General features: G+C 42.3%; 1 protein-coding gene across 11 annotated transcripts in view; it reads left to right on the plus strand.

The window, feature by feature from the left end:
- The window catches only part of LOC113033075 (ultraviolet-B receptor UVR8-like), a 307,088-nt gene that overhangs the window by 81,885 nt on the left and 204,380 nt on the right, over positions 1-20,823 (plus strand). The window lies entirely within an intron of this gene.

A 20,823-nucleotide genomic window follows, 5' to 3' on the forward strand; every position in this document is an offset into this window, starting at 1 on the left:
TGACTGAAATAACTAATATCTGACGTTTAACCAGCAGAAACAAAGAAAATCGTGAAATACACATCAACGGTTTGGTGCTTATTCAGGCCATCAGTCAATCTTTCTATTAAAATGAGATGAGCTGTGCTTTTATGAAGCAAATTTAAATATCTAATTATTATTATGTTGTAGCTTAAAGGGGAAATCAAAACTGGTAGAAGTGACCTTGCCGGGCCTGGCTGTGCATACAGCTATTTCAATGGCATATGAAAGTCTGTGCTAATAAACAGCTAAAAGGCTAATACGAAGAGTCACAGCATTAAGCGATGACAGTGCACTGTAAAAAAAGGTTTCACTTAACAGTTTGTGCCATGATTATCTTTGCTGATGGTGACACGTATAAGTTTTACTAGCGTTAGATTCTGTCCTCTTCCAAATTCAAAATTAGACCTCTTTAGTATTCTTTGGTAAGCTATACCAAGCTAAATCATGACTTCTTTCCTTTCTTATCTTCTCAGTGCTATCTCACCTTTTACCTGTAGCTGATTTAACCACAAATAAGACATAAATGCACTCCCATTCTTCCCTCTCATCGTGGCTCCCTGTGTTTGCATGTAATATTTTAGGCGACTCTGGAAGGGATGACAGTTCTAACTAGGCCTATTAGGTAACCCTCAGGGTGCCCTCAGCACTGATTTGAGCACCATTAATTTTCTATTATGGAGTGCTAAAGATGTGCCCCTGCACAGTCATTCACCTGGCTTATTGAGTCTCACACACACCAATTGTGGACTTTTCCAGGGCAGTGTTGCTCAGGGTTTAGTGCGACCCCTCTGGGGAGCTAATTTATTATTTGCAGATATTGATCTGGCAGGGTAGGCCAGCCAAGCCGTGGCCGATGTTGACTCTGCTCTGGCCTATGGCGACTTTAACCCTTTACAGATTGAAGTAGACACACACTAGATGGAGGGCCAGTCGCTTTCAGTAGAGCTTTGAATTCCTTTGCTTTTACAGTGTTTTCTTTTTTTCCCGTTCTAATGATGAACTGATGGAAAAAAAAAATTTCAAAAAGGAAAAGATACGTTTTATCTTTCGGGTGGTGAAGCTTTAAAAAAACAAGAAAAAATGAGCAGACACATTCACACGTGCACGTACACACAGAGAGGCGCACAGTGTCTGGCCTGTCCAAGGGAAATAAAATCACAGTTAAGAGGAAGGAAAACAAATTTAGAAGGTCAGACAAAACATTTATCAAGCTGTGTATGTCTGGTGGGTAAATAACGGAGGGACAGTAAAGGGCATGACTCTGAAACCAACAGATACCTGCAACAGATCATCACACAGTCTCAAGATTCACTGCAGAAAACGGATATTTCTCTGAGGGTCGCCTTTGCAGCATTTACTAATATTCTCCTCTGTATTGCAGTTTTATTTTGAACATAAAACTGAGTTATTACAGCATACACCCATGTGACTGAAATGAAAGTTGTCATGGAGAAAGAAAGAAAAAGATTGAAGCTGCATAGACATGTCTGCTTGTGGATAGATTAGAATATAGTACATACTGTACAGTACAGCATAGCCTACACTGAAAACTGAATCTTTTTCCCTGATTTTTGGCTTCAACTAATAAAGGTTATGCATGTGCATTGTGTACATTTAAGTTGGAGTGCATATAATTTAATTTATTGTGATTATAAATAATGAAATAATCACCAAAGAAAGGGTGAGATTAAATAAAAACAATACTTCTAAATTTAAATCGATCACAGTGTAAGAGAAAACTTTTCCTTAAAATTGGATAAATATTCATTACATATGTTGTACAGTGCTTTTACAACTTAAGCTATATATAAAGGCTGTTTAAGAGTGTATAAGAAGAGTGTATAATAAGAGCAAATTGCAGCTATTAAAAAGAATATAATGTCATGCAGAAATATTCCCCATCAGTCCTGTGCTATGATGTCATTGAAATGACTCGAGCCAAAAACAGACTTCTGAGGGAGATGAACAAGACAGGACATGAACATTGCATGAAATCCAATATCCAGATGTGAAATCTGTGCACATGTGCATCGCGTCGGATTGTTCTGTTTTGCTTAGTTTATTTATCCATTTATGTCCTCATCGCGCATCTACTCTATTAACTTACTATCCAACACTAGTACTCACCAAACACAAACAGTCATGCCCAGGGACTAATAAGCAGAGTCCCCCAGGCCTCCTCAAGGCCTTGCAACAACCTCATTGTCACCCTGACCTGTATTTAATGCTCCCACTGAACCTCGGAGGCCAGACAGCAGTTTGCCTGTGTGTGTCTGTGTGTTTGCCTGTGTGTTTCCGAGCCAAGTAATTCACAGGAGATATAACCAAGAAAAAGCACAAAAAAAAAGAAAGGAAAAAGAAAACAAAAGCTGTAGATTAGAAAACCATGGGGGTGTCCTATGATGAATGCTAGGTAGAGGGAGGGGAGCATGATGATAGATGTCCAGAAAGGAATTACGGAGGATAATAGACCACCATTTTCCTTTTATACCAGTTGTTATGATAGCGTTCGGAATAATCTTTTACAACCTAGAATAAAAAATAAAGGTCACGAAATTATCTAGAGATAAAAGTGCCTCCAACTAATCCACATTTGTCCATATTACTTCTGTAAAGACCATTTCATGGTTGACAGGCCTGTCTTTTGTTGAATTTGGCAGAACCTGAGGAGATGGTACATATCCATCTTCCATGTTTGTGTGAGTCACTGAAACAGAGGTGGAGGTCAGAGAGAAGACATCCCTGATGAGGAAACATGATGGAGTGGATTTTCCACTGTTTTGCTGAATAACCTCTGCTAATGCTGTTACACAAGTAGCAGCAATCCGCCCATTGAGCCCTGGCAGGTAGGAGGACAGAGGGAGGAAGCCACCATCTTTACAAAACATCACATGCCACAGCCAAAACTCAAATGTCTGAGTGTTACTAGAAAGTGAAGTCTGTGGGGGCTCTCATCACAGCTGCTCATGTTCTGAGACCAAGAAGCACAAGTCAAGGGGAAGAAAAAGTAAAAGAAAGTGAAACACATCTAACTGGGACAAATACGATATTACACATTATCCCTTATTTTGTAATGTCTCTGGCATATTTTTGAGCTTTTCATCAACCAGATCAGTCTGCTACGAAAGAACAGGGTAGGCTTTCCTTTTATGCTGTGTCTCTAAATATGTCATTATCAGACTCGATCTGCTCTCAGCTGCTGGAGATAAGTCCAGCATTTGGTCCAGACTGATTAAACACAAGCGGGCATGCCTAGATTGAACATAAAGACGTGTGGAATTTTTATATCCAGCTTCTTTTACTTAAAATGGTACATGCTTTTAGTTTATCATGAAATTTTTTCATTGGATTTACATCCATTAAAGAGCTTTGGAACCTGTGCCATTACAAATTGCTCTATATGTAAAAGGAGTAAATGTGGTTCTAAAGCAACACAGTTGTCAATAAGCATCAAGCAGCCGTCGCTGACGTGCCTGCTGTCTCATCAGTAATCAGGCCAATCTGTTTTAGCAGAAAATGGCCATACACAGCACAGCATTGATGAAAACGTCTTATTTCAACTCCATGGTGCCTTGAGAAGGCAAAGCAAATCAGCAAATGTTCGTGAATTTGACAGAACAAGCGTGGAAATTCTATGACAACTAGTTGGATTCGGTGAGCCGAGTGCCAGTACTTTGCATTAAGTTACACTAAGCGCTAATTGGATGCTACCTGGCTCTACATCACTAGCAGCTCTGAACAGGATCAGGATCTGGCTCTGACTAACAGCAAGCTCTCTGGTGTTCCTGGCTGATTACCCTCAGCAAAGGGAAAACCGAAACGATGATGAGAAAAAAATCCCTTCTCTTCTCTCACACAAGCCCTTGGCCCTGTTGGCACTGTGCTAGCTTTTTGATTTTTCCTGATGTCCCTGAAATTGATTTTCAGCCATGATTGCATCGCTTCTCTGAGGATAATCAAAGATTTTGAATAATTGCTGCAGTATGACTATACAATGGGGAATGACAAGAATAGTGGCAACTTCCCCTTGCTGTCTTCTATAGAATAATTTTAACAGAGCACTACCGTATGACTTCACAACATACCTCTGAAATGGTTCCCAGTTGTAAGCATGACACCATATGTTTGATTGGACATCCTAATAAGAACCCTGCCTAGGTTTTACAGTCGCTGAAAGATACCTTTGTGTCACAGCTTTGGAAATCTGTTCTTCAAAGAAAACTATTATTTGGGTAGTCAATAAGTAATCTACAGATTTTTTTTTCTAGGCTTTCATTTGACTAGTCAAATCAGCTGTGGGGGGAAAAAAAACAAACAAGAAAAGTTGATGTCCCGTTTCCTTTTTCCTGCTTAATCTTGCTGCCATCGATTTAAAAACATCCCGAGGAAGTCGCTTTGTACTGTTAGTCTTAGCTGCCTCATATGAGAGAGACATCAGCATCCTGGAGCCACCCTTTTATGCCACAGTGAAAGATGGTCTCTCATGTAACGCAGGAATGTAACCAGTGTTTGCAAGGGGAGAAACAGATTGATTATAGGGCGAGGGAAGATTAATAAGCTGCACGGGGCAGTTATGACACCCATTGTTTCACACATGCCTTGTAGAGGTGTGCCTCCCAAAATGCATCATCGTATAAAATATTGACCTAAAACATATCATTACTCTTTCTTGTGCATGCTTGCTTTGCTCTTGGAAGGAGGTTTCTAAACAGTAATAAACTGTCCTTTTTTCTTTTCTTTTTTTTGAGAAACTGCTCTGGATTCTTGAACAAAAGCAATATATACTGTATGGTTTGTCAGAATGGACTCAGAATCTTATCATGTGCCAAGAGAGCAGAATCAGGGGCACTAGAAACAGGCGGAGGCCATATTGTCTACTGCCAACACTTAATAAAAGCCCCCGTCTCTCTGCTAGCAGTGTACTGCGAGGAGGGATCTGCCCCTGACAGAAGAGCCAGACAAATGCAAGACCTCTGGCCCTATAGTAGGAGGCTGGATGTTGGGGTTTGACGCAACCTTGAGGAATAAACTGCACGACCCCGACAACTTGTTTACTTTTTCATAAGGGCCCATTGTTGCTTACTATGTAAGGCCGGGTGCTGAGAGTTATGACTAGAATGAAATTCCTGCGGGCGTCATGCTGTAAATGGCAGTACTCACTATTTGGTAGTATTGATTTAGTTTACAATGCTGAGCCGTTTAGAGCCTGAACTCATTTCGCACAATAACCTTGAGCTGTTGCTGACACTACTCAGTATCACACGATTACAAGTCAATAAAGTTCTCTTATATCTTAGCTCATTTGGTGGAAAGAAAAACTAAGGATTCCTGTAGATATTTTATAGGAGCAACTAAAAACATGGAGAGTTGTCTTGTCTCCTTGGGTTTGTGAGTTTAAGACTTGACAGCAAGACTAATTTACCCTGTAGGAGTTTTTTCTTTGTCTTTTTTTTCCTGGATTAAGTGGAAAAGTTGTGCCATCAGAAAATAACCTGAAAGTCACTTTGAAAAACAGGCCTCCTCAGGTTTCATGTAAGAAAGGCTAAAACGACAAGTTTAAAATACAAACTAAAGCATACAGAGGGACACCAGACCAGATAACTATAAACTGATTGTTCACGTAATCTCAAATGCAGCATTAGACAACAGCTAGCCATGATAGTCAGTATGCAACATGTTTATGTTAACACTGTCTTTGATTAAAAAAAGGGGGCCACTGGTAACATTTGGTAACTTTAGTAATAGACTAAGGGATGGCATTTTGGCTTTATTGGACAAAGTAAAAGTGCAGCTGAAGAAAATACAACTTTTACAATCAGAGTTATTTTAAAGCCATATAATGATAAAATAATTTTAAAAAAAAGATTAAACCACAACATTCACTATCAACAGCTTTTGGATGCTGTCATGGATGAGGAAATAATACTTTGCATAACAAAAATCTTTAGCACAAAATGTTTTAAGTGCTAATGGCATTTCTGTATGAAGACTGAAGTGTATTCCAATTAGTCAAATGGAAAAGCTAGATGTTATCTAAAATTAGCTTTCATGTGAGATTTTCTACCCTTGTTTTTTCTATTACTAGCTAGAGGCATGACTTTGTTCCCCTTTCTATTTAATTTGCTGCCAACCTGTTTTATTTATTTATGTGCTTGCAGAAATTGCCTTTTGACCTTGATGATTACAAAAAGTAAGTGAATCGAAAAGGCATTGATACCCAGAATTCACTTGGCTGGTGCGCAAGGTTATTCATCTTGCTACCTCAGTGCGGTTTCAGTTTTGCAGTGGTCACATTTTACTTCTCGCCACACTGTTTTCATTATCTTGGGAGGGCAGAGGAGAGGTTTGTGCCAGTGCCCTTATAAACTTCCATTTCCAATTCAGTACACCATAGATGCCCCCCCCCCCCCCCCCCCCCCCCCCACCTACACACACACACACACACACACACACACACACACACACACACACACACTGCACCATCTGCAACAGAGACACTGACACTGAGAATGTTCATAACATGAGAAAAAAGTGACCATTTCTGCGCTTTACAGAAGCCCGGATGATAGAAGGCACGACACTGCCACAGTTTTGTGGCGGAACGATCACAGAGCGAGAATATTCGCAGAATTTGGAATTCTCTCTCTTGGTCCAGGATCAAGGCATTGTGTAACAGAGGTGATGTTCACCCTCAAAAGATCCATTTTGAATAACAAAAAAACAATGTGTATGCATTTACAAAGTCATTCAGGGACTTTATCCATGAAAACTGAAGATCATCTTCTCATTCACCTCCAGGGTGCATTCAGCGCTGCTTCTATTTTTTAAATCACTCCCTGAAGTCTCCTTATCATTGGCGCTGTGTACTCTGCGTTTTCAGTGCAGACCTCAAACTTGTGTGGTGACATCAACTTCTGTTTGAAACTCACACAAATTTAATGTGGATGATCACCGCTGGTGGCAAAAGCTGGATCTTCAGCAAAACCTATTTCAGTAGTTTTTATTCGGCAAATCCACAATTTCCAAGCTTGGTGAGACTACAAGCGTGTTTGCACAATTTGTGCACTTTATTTTTGGCTATTCATACTTCCATAAAATATATATATTTACTTTTATTTAACACTTTTAATACTTGGAGACATATATTTTTAACACGATATATATATATAAAAAAATCTATTGTGTGTTCTGCGAAGTTAAAGTTAAATGTGTGAAAAGTATAGTGAAGGAAAGAGAAGCAAGGAAGCTGTAGGGTGAGAAATAAAAGAGAAGCTCATTTGGGCTCTCCAGGATTTCAGTGTTTTCTCTGTTGCCCTTTCAAGCTTAGAGAGGCCCGGTGGGGGCTGGTGTGTGAGTCTGGAGTGCAGGGAGCACGGGGCACTGTGTAGGCCGAGGCTCAGCATCTGCCAGCCCAGACTGTCCGTGGTTTGTTCCTTTTCCAGCACATTCTTATGTAATTATCTGTGATAAACTCCTCTGCAGTCAAGCCACAAATCCACATGTCAGAGGCCTGGCTTACTCAACAGCTCTGAGAAAGCCACATGCACACAAGGCCTTGAAGAAGCATGAAAACGCACACACACACACGCACACATTTATAGATACAGACAAATGTGCATTTTCACACACCTACTCGCTCTTAGAGTCACACAAACAAAAGTTTGTGCTGCAGTGACAAGTGGGTTTTGTGTTTTCGAGCCAGAGGATGGAGGGTATAATCCTGGTTTCCAGATTGACACTCAGCAGAGTTCAGCAGACTTCAGGGGTTCCTGTCATGCCCAGCACTTCCGCCTCCAAGTTCTAAGTTACTCTAAGCGCTAAGTTCCCGAAAGTCCCCATGACAAATAACCTGCTGATATACTCCACTTTACCAGAATCAGCGCTACGAGAAGTCCTGCCTCTACTTTCTGGCTGTGTCAAAGCTTGTCACAGCTTATCAGATAGAAGTGAGAGTTATTTTGTTCAGTATTTCATGACCCTCTCTTGTTTCTTTCCTAACACTTACCTTGGAAATGTTGTTTATACCATTATAATTAGCCATCCGTGCATGCACATTCTTAAGATAATCATATTTTGTACCATATTTTGCTACAAATTGGGACACAAAAATGAAGAACAATGGCCTGGTTTTGAGTTCAAAGAAATAATAACCATATTATTCTCTTGCCATGTTTTTTTACAAGGGTTCTTGGATCTTCGTTTTGCTGTGTATTATCTAGTCTGATGCCAGCAGAACAGGGGCAGGGGATGACAATGGAGTGGTGTACTGCGGAAGAGTGAAGCCTGTGCCAGCAGGATAAGAGAGAGAGTGAAAAACAGAAGAGGGTGGGGGTTTCATTAGCATAACTAGCGGGATGCCCAGAACCTTTCTGGAGTGGCATGTTTACGGCACCACGCTTGGCAAGAGCACACTCATTTTATAGGGTTTATTAAGGAGACAAGGGGAGACACAAGCAGGATTTGGGATATTGTCGGCATGTGTGCGTTTGTCCTTGCATGCATGTGTATGCGGGCGAGCGAGCATCTACTTTTATTCGTCTGTTTGCTTGTTTTGTTTGCATGTGTGGGGTCCGAGAGGAGGTGCACGCTTGGTTTCAGGGGCTGCGTGGCAGCATCTAGCCCAACTACTTTTACATGTTTGTATTTTGGCTTAAGTGCCCTTTAAAGCCAATGAAATAGAAAGTGCATTCATAAGCCAATCCTCAAGAATGATCCCATTTCAGTGGAGCAAAGAATGGGGCTCTTTGTTGTGCTCTGGCTCCTTTCATCTCTCTTAGGTCATTTTCACAGAGCAAACAGGGAGACTCATTATCAACCTGCACCTGAGAGGTCAGAACCTGAACTCTCCCCCCTTTCCTCTCTCCCCGAATGCCCTCCTCCCCCTTCCCACCCAAGCCGTGCTGCCGCTCACTGCTACCCTGGTCCGCACTCGGGTTTATTAGCACAGAACATCTTTTCCAGTGACTGAGCTTGCCCTTATTGTCTACAGCGGTCAGGGTCAAGTCAAGGGCGCTCAGCCTAGATTGGAATCATTTGTCACATGGTCCCGGACTGGAGCTGATTTCAGCAGAGGCCAGGGTGAGGTACACAGCGATTCCAACACCACCTCTGACACGAGGAGCAGGGGAGGGCAGCCACCGGACTACGCAGATGGCCTCAACATATTACACAGCCAGTGCTTGCCAACAAAAGAACCGCTCCTTTTTCGTTTTTTTTTTTTTTTTGCTTTCTAATATAAGAGGAATAATTTGAACATGCTCTTTGAATAGTAAGGACATATGCCTCCAAGCGTTTAGGTGTTGCTGGCACCTCCCTCTGACAGTCCAAAAATTCCTTCATGAGTGACTGTGGTAATGACTGCATCTTTTAAGTCAGAACCCCCCCCCCCCACACACGCACACACACACAGTTTTTAATTAAAAAAAAAGAAAAAGTAAAACACATTTATGCAGAGAACTTATCGTTTTGCTGTGCAAAGTGTTGCAATTTCATCCAGTAGCTTGGGGAAGGTTTTTTTTTTCTTTTTTTTGCCCCTTCCACCTTCTTCCTGTCTTCATGGTCAGCAGCAGCTTGCATGAACAATGGATCGTGCTGAGGTAGCATGTGGAAAATTACTTTAATACACCATATAGAATGGCTTATTGCTTTGGTCAATAGGACTGCAGTGAAGATGTTGTAGCCTGCCGCTTGGGAAGGTTAGACCTGTCAAAGGGCCACAGTGACTGATACCCAGACCCTGCTTATGAGGTCTGTGCACATGTGCGTATGTGTGCTGGTGGGAGAGGGAGGGAGTCTGACAAGCAAAGTTATAAAGGTTACATATGACACACACCTTGCCATTAAGCCTTAGATTAGACTATATTTTTTCTTACTTTTACATTTAAGACTGTGTTGGACATGGCATACCATCAAGTTAGCACTAAAGTTGCTAGGCCATAAAATATCTAACCTAATAAATATAAAAAATCCTGAATCAAATAAGCAGTATGTTTTTAGCAACTTGCAAAAGCAAGAAAAGTGAAAATACAGGGGGGAGAAAAACAAGGGGAAATGAAAGATTGAGCATCAGGCAATTTTAGCTTGTTTTCCCTCAGAGAGGGCAAGTGTGGAGGTGAAGGTCACAGAGACTAAGCACACAGCTCATAAACAGCACAGCTGGAGGAATCATTGAAATATAGCCCTTTGTTTTCTTGGGGCCGTAATTGGCCCAGGAGCCTTCTTCCCCTTCCCGCTCTCTCTCTTTCGCTGTGCCTCTCGTTTTCTCTGCACGTGTTTTGCACCAGCGTAGTGCAGTTTAGAGACCTAGTTGGCAAAGGCTAATGACTTTGGGGTTAAAGGGCACACCTGCGGTCACGGAAACAATACACATTACAATAAATACAGAAAAAACATAAACATACTGGGAAATAACAGTCACGGGCATAGCTACCACCAGGTTTTGTTTTGTGTTTTTTGGTTGGTCGAAACCTAATACAGGCAAAATACTGTTAATATTTTTATAATTCTCTCTCTAGGTAGAGCAATTATTATTTTTCCACATTAAAATAATTGAAGTCCAAGAGCAGGTTGTGTTTTACCACCAAACCAGATGCAAACCATGTGCTAATTTCAGTAGTGTCAAAAGTCAGCTATATTTTATTTTTTAAAAGTTTCTGTCTCCAAAAATAACACAGTGATTGTTTCCAATGATATGTAAAGCAGTTAAAATCTTATAATTGGTACCCTTTTCAATTACCTCAGCCAATGGTTTACTTATCTCTTCTTTCTTCCTTTGGAAGGAATAACAATGATGGTGAGTTTAAATGAGCCCTTTCCTAACTTTCATACTAGTCTGCTTTTAATGGTTTCAATAGTGCACAGTGGTATTTTATATACAATGCCCAGATAATCTCATAAAACCTAGCTAACAGGCAGTTGATTTTACAGTTAATTTCACACGTGACTTTTTATCACACACAATTTCCAGTTTGAAATCTAACTTTCAAGTTATCAACAACAACCAGACCGCTGATGAGCCTTTCTATTATTAAATCAGAGCATATGAAAAATATAAAAAATATTTTCATACAAGCCTATAAATTTTAATAATTTAAAGCAGATCTTTATTTTTGTTATTAAATGTAGTCACAACGTGCTTACCTCCATTAAGATGGAACACCTCTTAAGGCTTTACCTCTGGAAGACGGCTGTCGCTCCTCCTAACTGGAGGCCTGAAATATCTGAGTAGAGAGGAGAAAAACAGTTTCAGATCCAGCCTGAGATAGCAGGGCTTTGCCGTATAATTACCATGTTAACCCAGATCATTCTCTCTGATCTCTGCAAACATCAGGGCGCAGGCCCCGCCAGGCCGGCTTAGGCACTGATCTGTCACAGTGCACTGTGGGACACTGGATGTATGTTAACTTGTTGGCAATAGGACTTTTGGTGTGATCTGCATATGTTTTATTTTAAACCCCTCGTGTGTTCTAGCGTACACAGTGCACAGACACATGCATTTTCAAACCACAGAAGTGAAAATTAAAAAAAAAATGCACATGTGTAAGCAATGTCTGTATAAATAGTTCAGCCTTGTTTCATCGTTTAAATTTTATTCTTTGTCCATACTCATAATTTTTCTTTTACCTCTACAACTGCATAAAATGTTTACATTTATGTTAAATTTCAAATGTTTTGTTTTTAAATCCCCCCCCCCCCCCCCCCCCCACCCACCCACTGCTATCCTGGTTTTGTTAATTTTTTTTATTGTACACTTAAACTTTGTTTTTAAGTCTAAACCAAACAGTAGGGATATATGTGAGATCTGAGAGTGTTTCCTTCATTGAGTATTATCCTCTTGAATGTGAGTTGAGATTCGTCTTTGGTTGCTTGCTTCCTAAGCCTTATTGATCTGTGGGCGTTTTTTTTCTCTCTCCCCATTCTCTAAAGTCACTAAGCTTGCATCAATTCATCTTAATCTGTTTGCTCCTTAAACCTGGAACAAGGCACGTCTTGTTCCTGGTTGTAGGAGTCTCTCGGCTGGCTTCCCTCACATCCTTCCTAGCCGGGTTTCTCCTGGGTGGCAACAAGAGGCTTTTCATATTGAATCAAGTGTTATTGAGTTCCCCCACACACCTCTTATATTCCCCCCTCTTCTTCATTCTCTCCATCTTTTTTCTCTCTCCTCCATCCACTTTTAACAAAGCATTCCTTTAATGACTGTGGGATTACGGGCCAACCTTTTGCAGCCAGTCTGTGGACTAGCCTGTAATCTGACCTCATTACATCCCCTGTGACAAACTCTTGGGTCACCACAGAGTTGACTACACCTTATCCTTCTGAGAAGGCAAACCGCACACAAGCTCCCCCCGCCTCCAACCTGAGATAACTCTCAGTCACCTAAGTCAGGCGTCTAGCCAGAACACCCTTTCCTCTCCACCATATCTGTCCACCAAAGCGTGGGATCCCTTGATCCTGTTTCCTTCCCCGTGCTTCTTCTCCATTACACCACAGCCAAGATGAATGGTTGTTTGTGGGAATAGATGAAAACACAATTGTGCGAGTCTGGGCATGGTGGTGTCACTGATAAATGTGGAAGGGACAACTTGTACCACAGGCTCCTAATTTTCTGCCACAGGGGGAGTAGAGGAGCAGGCCTGTTCTGGATTATTATACAGCCACATCCCAACCCATATTTTGTGTCTCTCATTTCCTCTCTGACCTTCCATGCTATAAGACAAACACAAGTTGCACGAGTTCTGGTGGTAGATACTCCTTAGATTTTACTTTTGCACTATTCGTTTTCGGGTAATTTTTCCCATCTTTTCTCTACAGCCTTCTGTGGCCTCAGCGGTCCTGCAGGCTGCCTGTCTTCCCTCTCTGCGTCTCGCTTGCTTTTACTTTCTCTCCTTCTCTCTATATTCCTTTCTTATCTCAGCCCGTTGCCGTCGCCATCCCTTCTTTTCCACTGCATGTGTGCCTTCATACCACCAGTTTTTGACGGGCAGGTGTTGACAGTGAGTTGGCATGTTGTCTGGCCTTCTGTGCAGGATTGCGTTATGGCTGCACTGTGCTTGAAAGGACAAGGGAGGCCAAGGTATGTCCATTACATCACCCCATCAAGACTGATTGGGCTCTGGACGGGGGTCCGTGCATGCTCATAAGTGGTTGGCGTGGTCCAGCCCATATGCCTTTAATATAGGAGCAGATGTGGAGCACAGACCCTGAGCTCTCACACCCTGTAGCCCCTCCCTCTGCCCCTCTGCCCTCCACACTGACTACATCCTGGGCCATGCTAAGTAAGCTCCTAGTTAAACAGGTTTAATTGAAACTAACTGGCACACTAAGATGGTTGGGTGGAGATGATTTTTATTTTAAATTGCCTCCCTCCTGAATTGTTTCTGTTTTGTTCTGCTCAGACAAAAAGAGAGCGAGGCAAACATTGAGTCGAGGCGATGACATAAAAGTGATTTGTTGGCAGATGATACCAAACTCATATATCATCAGGTCTTTTGGGACATGGTCTCTTTAACAGGCCAAATGGACCAAAACAGGTTTATCTAAGTGTGTCAGTTGATATCTCATCACTTATCAACTGTTCTTGGCATATTTTATAGACATTAATACTGTGTGTAGTCAAAATAAACATCATGGGCTTAAAGGGTGCTGCCTGTTCAAATATGTCTTTCTGGAACAATAGTGATGGGGTGAGGTTTCCTAGAGAATTATTAATGCCATGTCCCATTCTTTACTTTGGGCTTATCTATGCAGGAGTCTGTGGGTGGGGAGCTGATGAGAGATGGTATTCCATGTCCATGTAGCAATTTGTTGAAACAGTGGTGAGTAGGGAAAGGGACTGTGCCATATACCAGCCAGGGAAATCCCATATTTAAACCATTTTATATGAGGTTCAGGTGAGCCAAGGCCCAAATCCTGGTGACTGCGGTTTGTCAGAGAGATGTTGTACCTCCAATTGATGTCACTGAGCAAATAGCCCTGTCTGTCCAGTCACTCTCAAGACTAGGTTTGTTTAGTTTGTCGTCATATTCTAGCTTTTTCAGGTCTGCTGGGTTAAAGGAGTATCAAGTAGTAGTGCAGGAAAATTTGAAAAAAAGGTGAGCAGAAATACAAATAAGGGCATCAGTGGGTGAATGAATGGATGTAGCCACACAGGTACGAGAGAAACAAAAAGAGGGATGGAAGAGGAGAGTGACACTATATGATGGTAGAGGAGCAATGGACAGGAAGCTGCAGGGGTTGACTCATATCTCCTCAATTGCATCCCCATCCTGTTAACTGTGCCAGAGCAGCGCAGATACGGCCAATCAGGTCTCGGGGTCTCTGGCAGGTATTTCCTGGAGAGGGATTACCAACCCCTCCTATTGGGTGGGACAAGGCCTCCTGGTCTGAATTCATCAGCGACACGGCCTACGAGATGTAGGAGGCAGGTTAATAGACACTCATCAGACATCTGCCGCTGGGTTACCGTCCAATAATCTTTTCCCTCGATCCGCTGCCAGCAATTGATGACCACATTTTCCCCCCTAAACCCCTCAGCTGCCCTCCCTCTTTCTCACTCTCTCCCTCCCCTCCTGTCTGTTCTTCCCAACCTCTATTCTGTTATACAGAGACAAACGTACTCTTAGAAATGTCTGTGGGTAGAGACACTCACGCATACACGCTTTCAACTTCCACCCCTCAACACTCCTTTCTCTCACCCCTTATACTCCTGTGATGGCTGCAGACTTTTTCAATTTGGAGGGCCATTTCTGTTAGAGTCTGGTGACAGATTTTGGAGCCCAGTGGTGGCTCAGTGTGACTGTGTGATGAAAAGTCTGCTGTCATACAAGAGCTAAGTGTAAGCCTCCCTTCTAAGAAAGCATGGCCTACAATCCCCGTGGTTCAAAACCACTTCCTGCTCACGCCATCAATGAGGAATGACAATTTCTGGCATTTTTCTCTCTTACTCATTCAAAATTTTCTTGTTCTTCTGGTCTTGTGGTCTGTGTCTTTCTTGCTCTTATTCTCACGCTCTCTGTTTGTGACGGCAACAGTTAACTCCACTTTCACAGGTTTTCATGGCTATTCTCACACCTTAGCAAAGCCTGTCTTTGCTACGGCTGATGTGGCTTTTTTATTTCTTTCTTTATTTTTTTTTAATTGTCTTGAATTTGCACTAATTGTATGCTTTTATTCATCAGTCCTCCTTCCATCTTAAATGTTTCCCATGCCTCTTTTTACACGTAATGCCTCTCCTAATGAAACCACCTAAACGCCAGTGAAAATTGTGTGGCTCTCCTCTCGTATTGACTGTTTTCTCAACCGGGTTCAGAGGGCAAGTAGAAAGTGAAGCTCCTTCTCTGCCAGGTTATTTATGACTTTTCCTCCCCAAAGTTGTTTTTCTTTCTGTGATTGTGGAGTGGTGTGTTAACTCCGACGTGTCAGGAGATTACTCAGCTGGCTGTCAAGTGCACATGGTCAATTTGCCATGATGAGAGAGGCTCGATCACACGGGCCCTGGAATCTCTTTGTGGAATCTCTTGGGGTGGGAGGGGGCGGCGAGTCCGAACACACACACGCACACAAATGCATAGGACGCCAATGTGGTAGTCATTTCAAGCGCCAAAATCAAATGGAGGTTCAATTGTTTCCACATTTCTTAAGATAACATTATGAGAGGGAGAGAGTTTGGAGGGCCAGGGCAATCAAATATGTTCTGTTTTGGTGAGGTTTCTATGGTAGAAGAAATAATGGGGTCAGAGGATGAAAGGTGAGACGTGTAAGAACAGTTCCTCGGTTCAACTGTAGGACAGTGTCACTTGTTTCTGACTTCTCCAAATGCGCACAGGTTATTTTTGCTAAGGGCAGCCTGTTAGAAATGCCCTATGGCCATTTTCTCTCTGCAGTTAGTGCATTTGTGCCTAATAACTCTGGGTATTGCAGAAAAATGGGGGAAAGGGGTCAGTAATGAAAACTTTAGTGTCCCAAACACATGTTGGGTGTAGTTTACATCTTAAAAGTTTTTTCAATGACTCAATAAGTGGATCTAAATACTTGAATATTAAGGGCTCACTGTCTTTAGTTTGGTCTTTTTCATTGAACTGTTAAGTTGTACACCGAAGAAAATACGCTGAAGTCTTCAGATGTATGAGAAGGGAGGTGTTAGGAGCAAAAGAGTTATTCATAACTGCTGATCCTTTTTGTGCGAGGCATCAACACACGAGGGGCGTGTTGAATGTAGGCTGGTACTTGCATCGAGGTCTCAGAGGGAATTTGCGACTTGTAGAATGGGCAAAGGGGCGTTTCCTCTGTTCACACTTGAGCTCTGCCCAGCCATGCTGAACCCCCCGGCCTTCATCTCCACACTAGGCTATCATCCCATCTCGCCCAGCGACAGAGTAATGAAGTGGGAACCATTACGGTCACCGTGGCTAATACTGGGTTAATGGAATTCTGATAGAGGACCAGTACACGTCCGCCCATTAAAATGGGCTAAAACAGTTAGGATGTTGTTATGAATTGGGAAGGCTTAACCTTGGGAGCTTTACTTTGGAAATTCAGGAATTGCCTTCCTTTTTGTGGGTGACACATCACTCAGTCAGGGTTTTTATTCATCACATTTTTTGCTTGTGTGTACATTTTTTGGTAACTGTGAATGTAGCTGTAAATATAGAAATATAAATGTGACAGTTCAGTGTAAAGTTTCCAAAGTTCAGAAGTCATTTTCTTTTTGCATACCTAGAAAAGTGCGTACACTTGCTAACAAGCATGTTTTCTGTAAGGCTGCTGTAATTTGCTCTTGGTCACAGCCTTCTTGAGCCTGGACTTTTTGTCACAGTGGATCTCCTTCTGATCCCCAGAAGTGAAATTCCTTCAGTCAGCAGTCAGCACTTTACTACACAGTAGCTTGCTACTGCAGAAATCCACAAGCCAAGAGATTTTGAGTTGCAGAGCCGCCATATTTAAGGCTTCTGATACATTCCATGTAGCGTCCTTTGCCTTGACCACATGATTTGTAACACTCCTGACTCCTGGTGCCAAGAACTGCCTCCGACTTCTGACGTCTGCCATCTTTAAGTGCTTTGTACAGTGCCGCAGTCCCTCAAATCCCCCCCCCCCCCCCCCCCCCCCGTTTGTCTTCTTTCATACAGTCTCTCTTTTCCTCTGTTTCTTTCATTTCCTTTTTCCCTTTGTGTCCCTACTCAGCGATGGCTTACAGCTGAAGCTGATTCAGGCATGGAAGGGATCAGATGATTTCAGCTGGAAAAACTGCATTCTTTTTGCATATTGCTTTGAACCTTGCCGTTATCCAGTTGCCTGTTTTACAGTAATACCCTTAAAAAGAATAGAGTAGGATGGAGAAACCTTTGCACAGTCTCTGCCTGGTCCAAAAGCACTTAATTTCAAAATCTCTATACAGTATTGGGATGGCAACCAGAAAAAGAGAATAGATTGGATTTGCTTTGGTATTGTCTGGCTCATAAAATGGTATTTCCAAAAAAACCCCAAACCAACACATCCAAAAACTAACATTTATTCATTCATTTATAAAACATGATTTGCTGGTTGTTTGAGCAGCAGGTATTTCTTGCTGAAATTAGAACATTTTAAAATTGGACATATGTGAAGATAATACCTTTATTGTGATAACATGTCATACATGATGACGGTACTTCATATCATGTGTTGCTGTGTTTCGGACAAGGCCGAGGTGAATACAGGGTGTATCCCCTTTGAGGTCCCAAGAGGTTCCAGGGTGATCAAGAATGGGTGATGGGCGTTTCTCCTCGTTCACACTTGATCTCTGCCCAGCCATGCTGAACCTCTCGGCCTTACTCTCTTCCCAGGGTCATCATCTCCACCTCCATCTCCCGCCGCAGAGTAATGGAGTGGGGAACATTAGGGTCATGGTGGCTAATACAGGGCTAATGGCGATCAAACAGACGCCCAGCCCACCTCTACCTATTAAGCAGGCAAATAAATGGAAGACCGTTAAAGGAAACTAGGCAGGGAGAGTCCAAGCACCAGTGGTTTTACTGCTCTGCGAGCTGCTTATCAAATATAATAATGTCTTAGTCCTACTACTAATCTTTGCGTTACAACAGTTGGAGGTATTTAAACATTTAGATGTTTATAAATAGATTTCCTATCCTTTAATTTAAAAATTTTAAAGCTTTTTTAAGTAGGAACTTTGAGACTTGAGTTAATTTCTTGTGTCCACAATTTTAGTTTAGCTGACATAACTGGATATCTATGTAGCTGTTTTGAATTTTAAATTAGTTCATGCGTATGCCTTTACGTTCACTTTTCTCCACTTTACCCACCCCGTTCCTGCCTGTCTGCATCGCTTCCTGGTCAGTAACTATAGGAGGAAGGCCATTATACGAGATAGAGGTGTTAGCCGTGCTGGGCCAACCTGTATCGATCGCTTGCGAATGAACGCTGAGCGGGGGAGAAGGACTATTTGCTTTTAAGTTCAATGGCTCTCCACTGCTGTTAGTGTTGCAGCCACAGGAGCAATCGATATCTGGACAGGGACCCGTGTCAAGAGACACGCTCCCCATTTAGAAACATCATAATACTGTGCTGATGCTGTTACCCCACACCCAGAACTTGTGTTTTGATTTTTTTTTCTTTTTTCTTTTTACTTTCTCCCTTCAGACTCGGTTTTGGTTTTTCATGTGCCCCTTTGCACCTTACAAGCCGCTTTTTTATTTTATTCTGTAGGCTGCGTTTTAGCATGGCGGGCTGGAATCGGTGTGAATTGTAATTAGAGATGATACACATGGCTGGAAGGGAGAGATAGAGAGAAAACACTGAGCTGAATAAAAGGCAAACAGTCATTTGCAGCAAAGGTAGGTGTCACAAGGTAACTGATTATGTAAAGAACACAGTGAAGGTTTTCAGCAGTGTGTATGTGTGTGTATGTGTGTGTATTTGTGAGCGTATGCACTTCCGCTTCTCTTTTTTGCCCATGAAATAAAAAATATATAATAAAATGCGCTCATTGAATTTCTTGGCTGTGGTTCAAGTGCTGAAGGGAAAGAAAGAAAAGGGCGCGATTGTTTCTAGTTCAAGGTGTGTAATGCACAGAGGCGTACATACATAATGCGGTATTGTCAGGGGGTTAGTGTGAGGATATTAATGCCCTGGTTTGTCCAATGCTTTTTGGTGCAGTGTTGCTCCCTGAAGGGAACACTGAGAGTAGGCTGCTCTAACTACTCTACCCCCTCCATACCCTCTTCCCCCAAGGCCCTGACTAGAGGTCACTCTGTTTAGCACAAGACGAAGACCATTTTTACCATGATGTACCAAATCCTCTCCTTTCCTCTCCTCTCCTCTCATGGTAAACATAACTGTCCCGCCTTGCCTCATTGTGTCCCGAGTGTTCACCCTCTTTTTAAACCTTCTCAGTTTCTCAGCTCATCCCAGTGTGTAATCCCTTTCTACCCATATGCATATGCATAGCTACTCTATGGCTGTGCATACATTAGCATCAGACTCCCCCTTTGCTGCCGCCACCCCCCCCCCCCCCTCCCACTAGCACTTCTACCTCTGCCAATACCCCCCACCCCTCCATAGCCTCCCAATGAACCTGTTTATGTTTGAACATTTTCTCTGGCATTTGAACTCGTCCCATCGATTTCTTTATGGCGAGAGGTTGTGAGGCAGTTCCTTAAAGGGGTTGAAATCGACCATCTAAATATTTGACTAAGAGGTCACTGAGATCGCGTCCAAGCCCGAGCGAGAAATTCAGGCGGAGATGCAGTGTGAAAGAAAAGGGGAAGTAGCCGAGCATCTCCGACAGGAAGAGGCTGGAGGGAAGATGCAGCCGGAGGAGGAGTACTGCAGCAGGATGCAGAGAGGAGAAGAGAAGCGAGAGAGAGGCTGCAATACTGAATATTGATTGCATTTTAGTTACGCTCCACAAGAGGGTGCTGCTGGACAATCCATTCGAGGCCATAGAGGTAGATTTATTTTTTATTTATTTTTTTTTTGGGGGGGGGGACATGGTCTACAACACCTCATACATTTATATATATTAACATTTAAACCATCTCCACTCGTGCTATTTCAAATAAAGTTATGTAGTAATACTGAAGTTGCAGGCTTGAAAGCTAAATTGATTGTCCTTGCTCTTCTCTAGGTACTGCTATTGTGCATATGTGACAGTAATTACATGCTAAGCTGTCAGTGACATCAGGCAAAATTGACTTCACTCTTCCCTTTGCATTGTCAATCCATCATTTCCCCATGAACAAAAATGTGTTTCGGAGATAAATCTGAATGGAGAGGGGTCTTGACCGACACAAGGAAGAAATGTGAAATAATGAATCTAATTGAATGTCTATTAAAATTATAATTTCTGCCTGATTGCGAAAGTGAGTGGCAGTATCCAGAGTATTACCTGCCACAGTGTTCCCCACTTTACCAAAAACAAGACTTTCCCCCACCCCTCCCCCCTCCCTGCTTTTTCTCTCTCTTTTTGTCACTCTGTCATCCCTCGCCTGTAGTTTTCCTCAGCACAGTGTTTCAAACCTCTCATCATGATTAGAGTTTCATTAAATTACAGAATTAGGATATTTAGATGAAAACATTTGCGTTACAGTCCCCTCCCATCATGCCCACCATGACAATAGCCCCAGGGCACACAGAGGGGCTGATGTACCGTCTTCTCTTGATACTTTACGCTTAAATGAATTATTCATACTGATATTCACTGTTAATCAAGTGGGCTTCATTGGTTATTAGCCTAGCGTGCATTTTCTATTTTACTGTACATTTCATGTCACTGCCATATGCTCCTCGTAGGTTTAGAAACTG

The sequence above is a fragment of the Astatotilapia calliptera genome, chromosome 12 (assembly GCF_900246225.1).
Source record: "Astatotilapia calliptera chromosome 12, fAstCal1.2, whole genome shotgun sequence".
Taxonomy (NCBI): Eukaryota; Metazoa; Chordata; class Actinopteri; order Cichliformes; family Cichlidae; genus Astatotilapia; species Astatotilapia calliptera.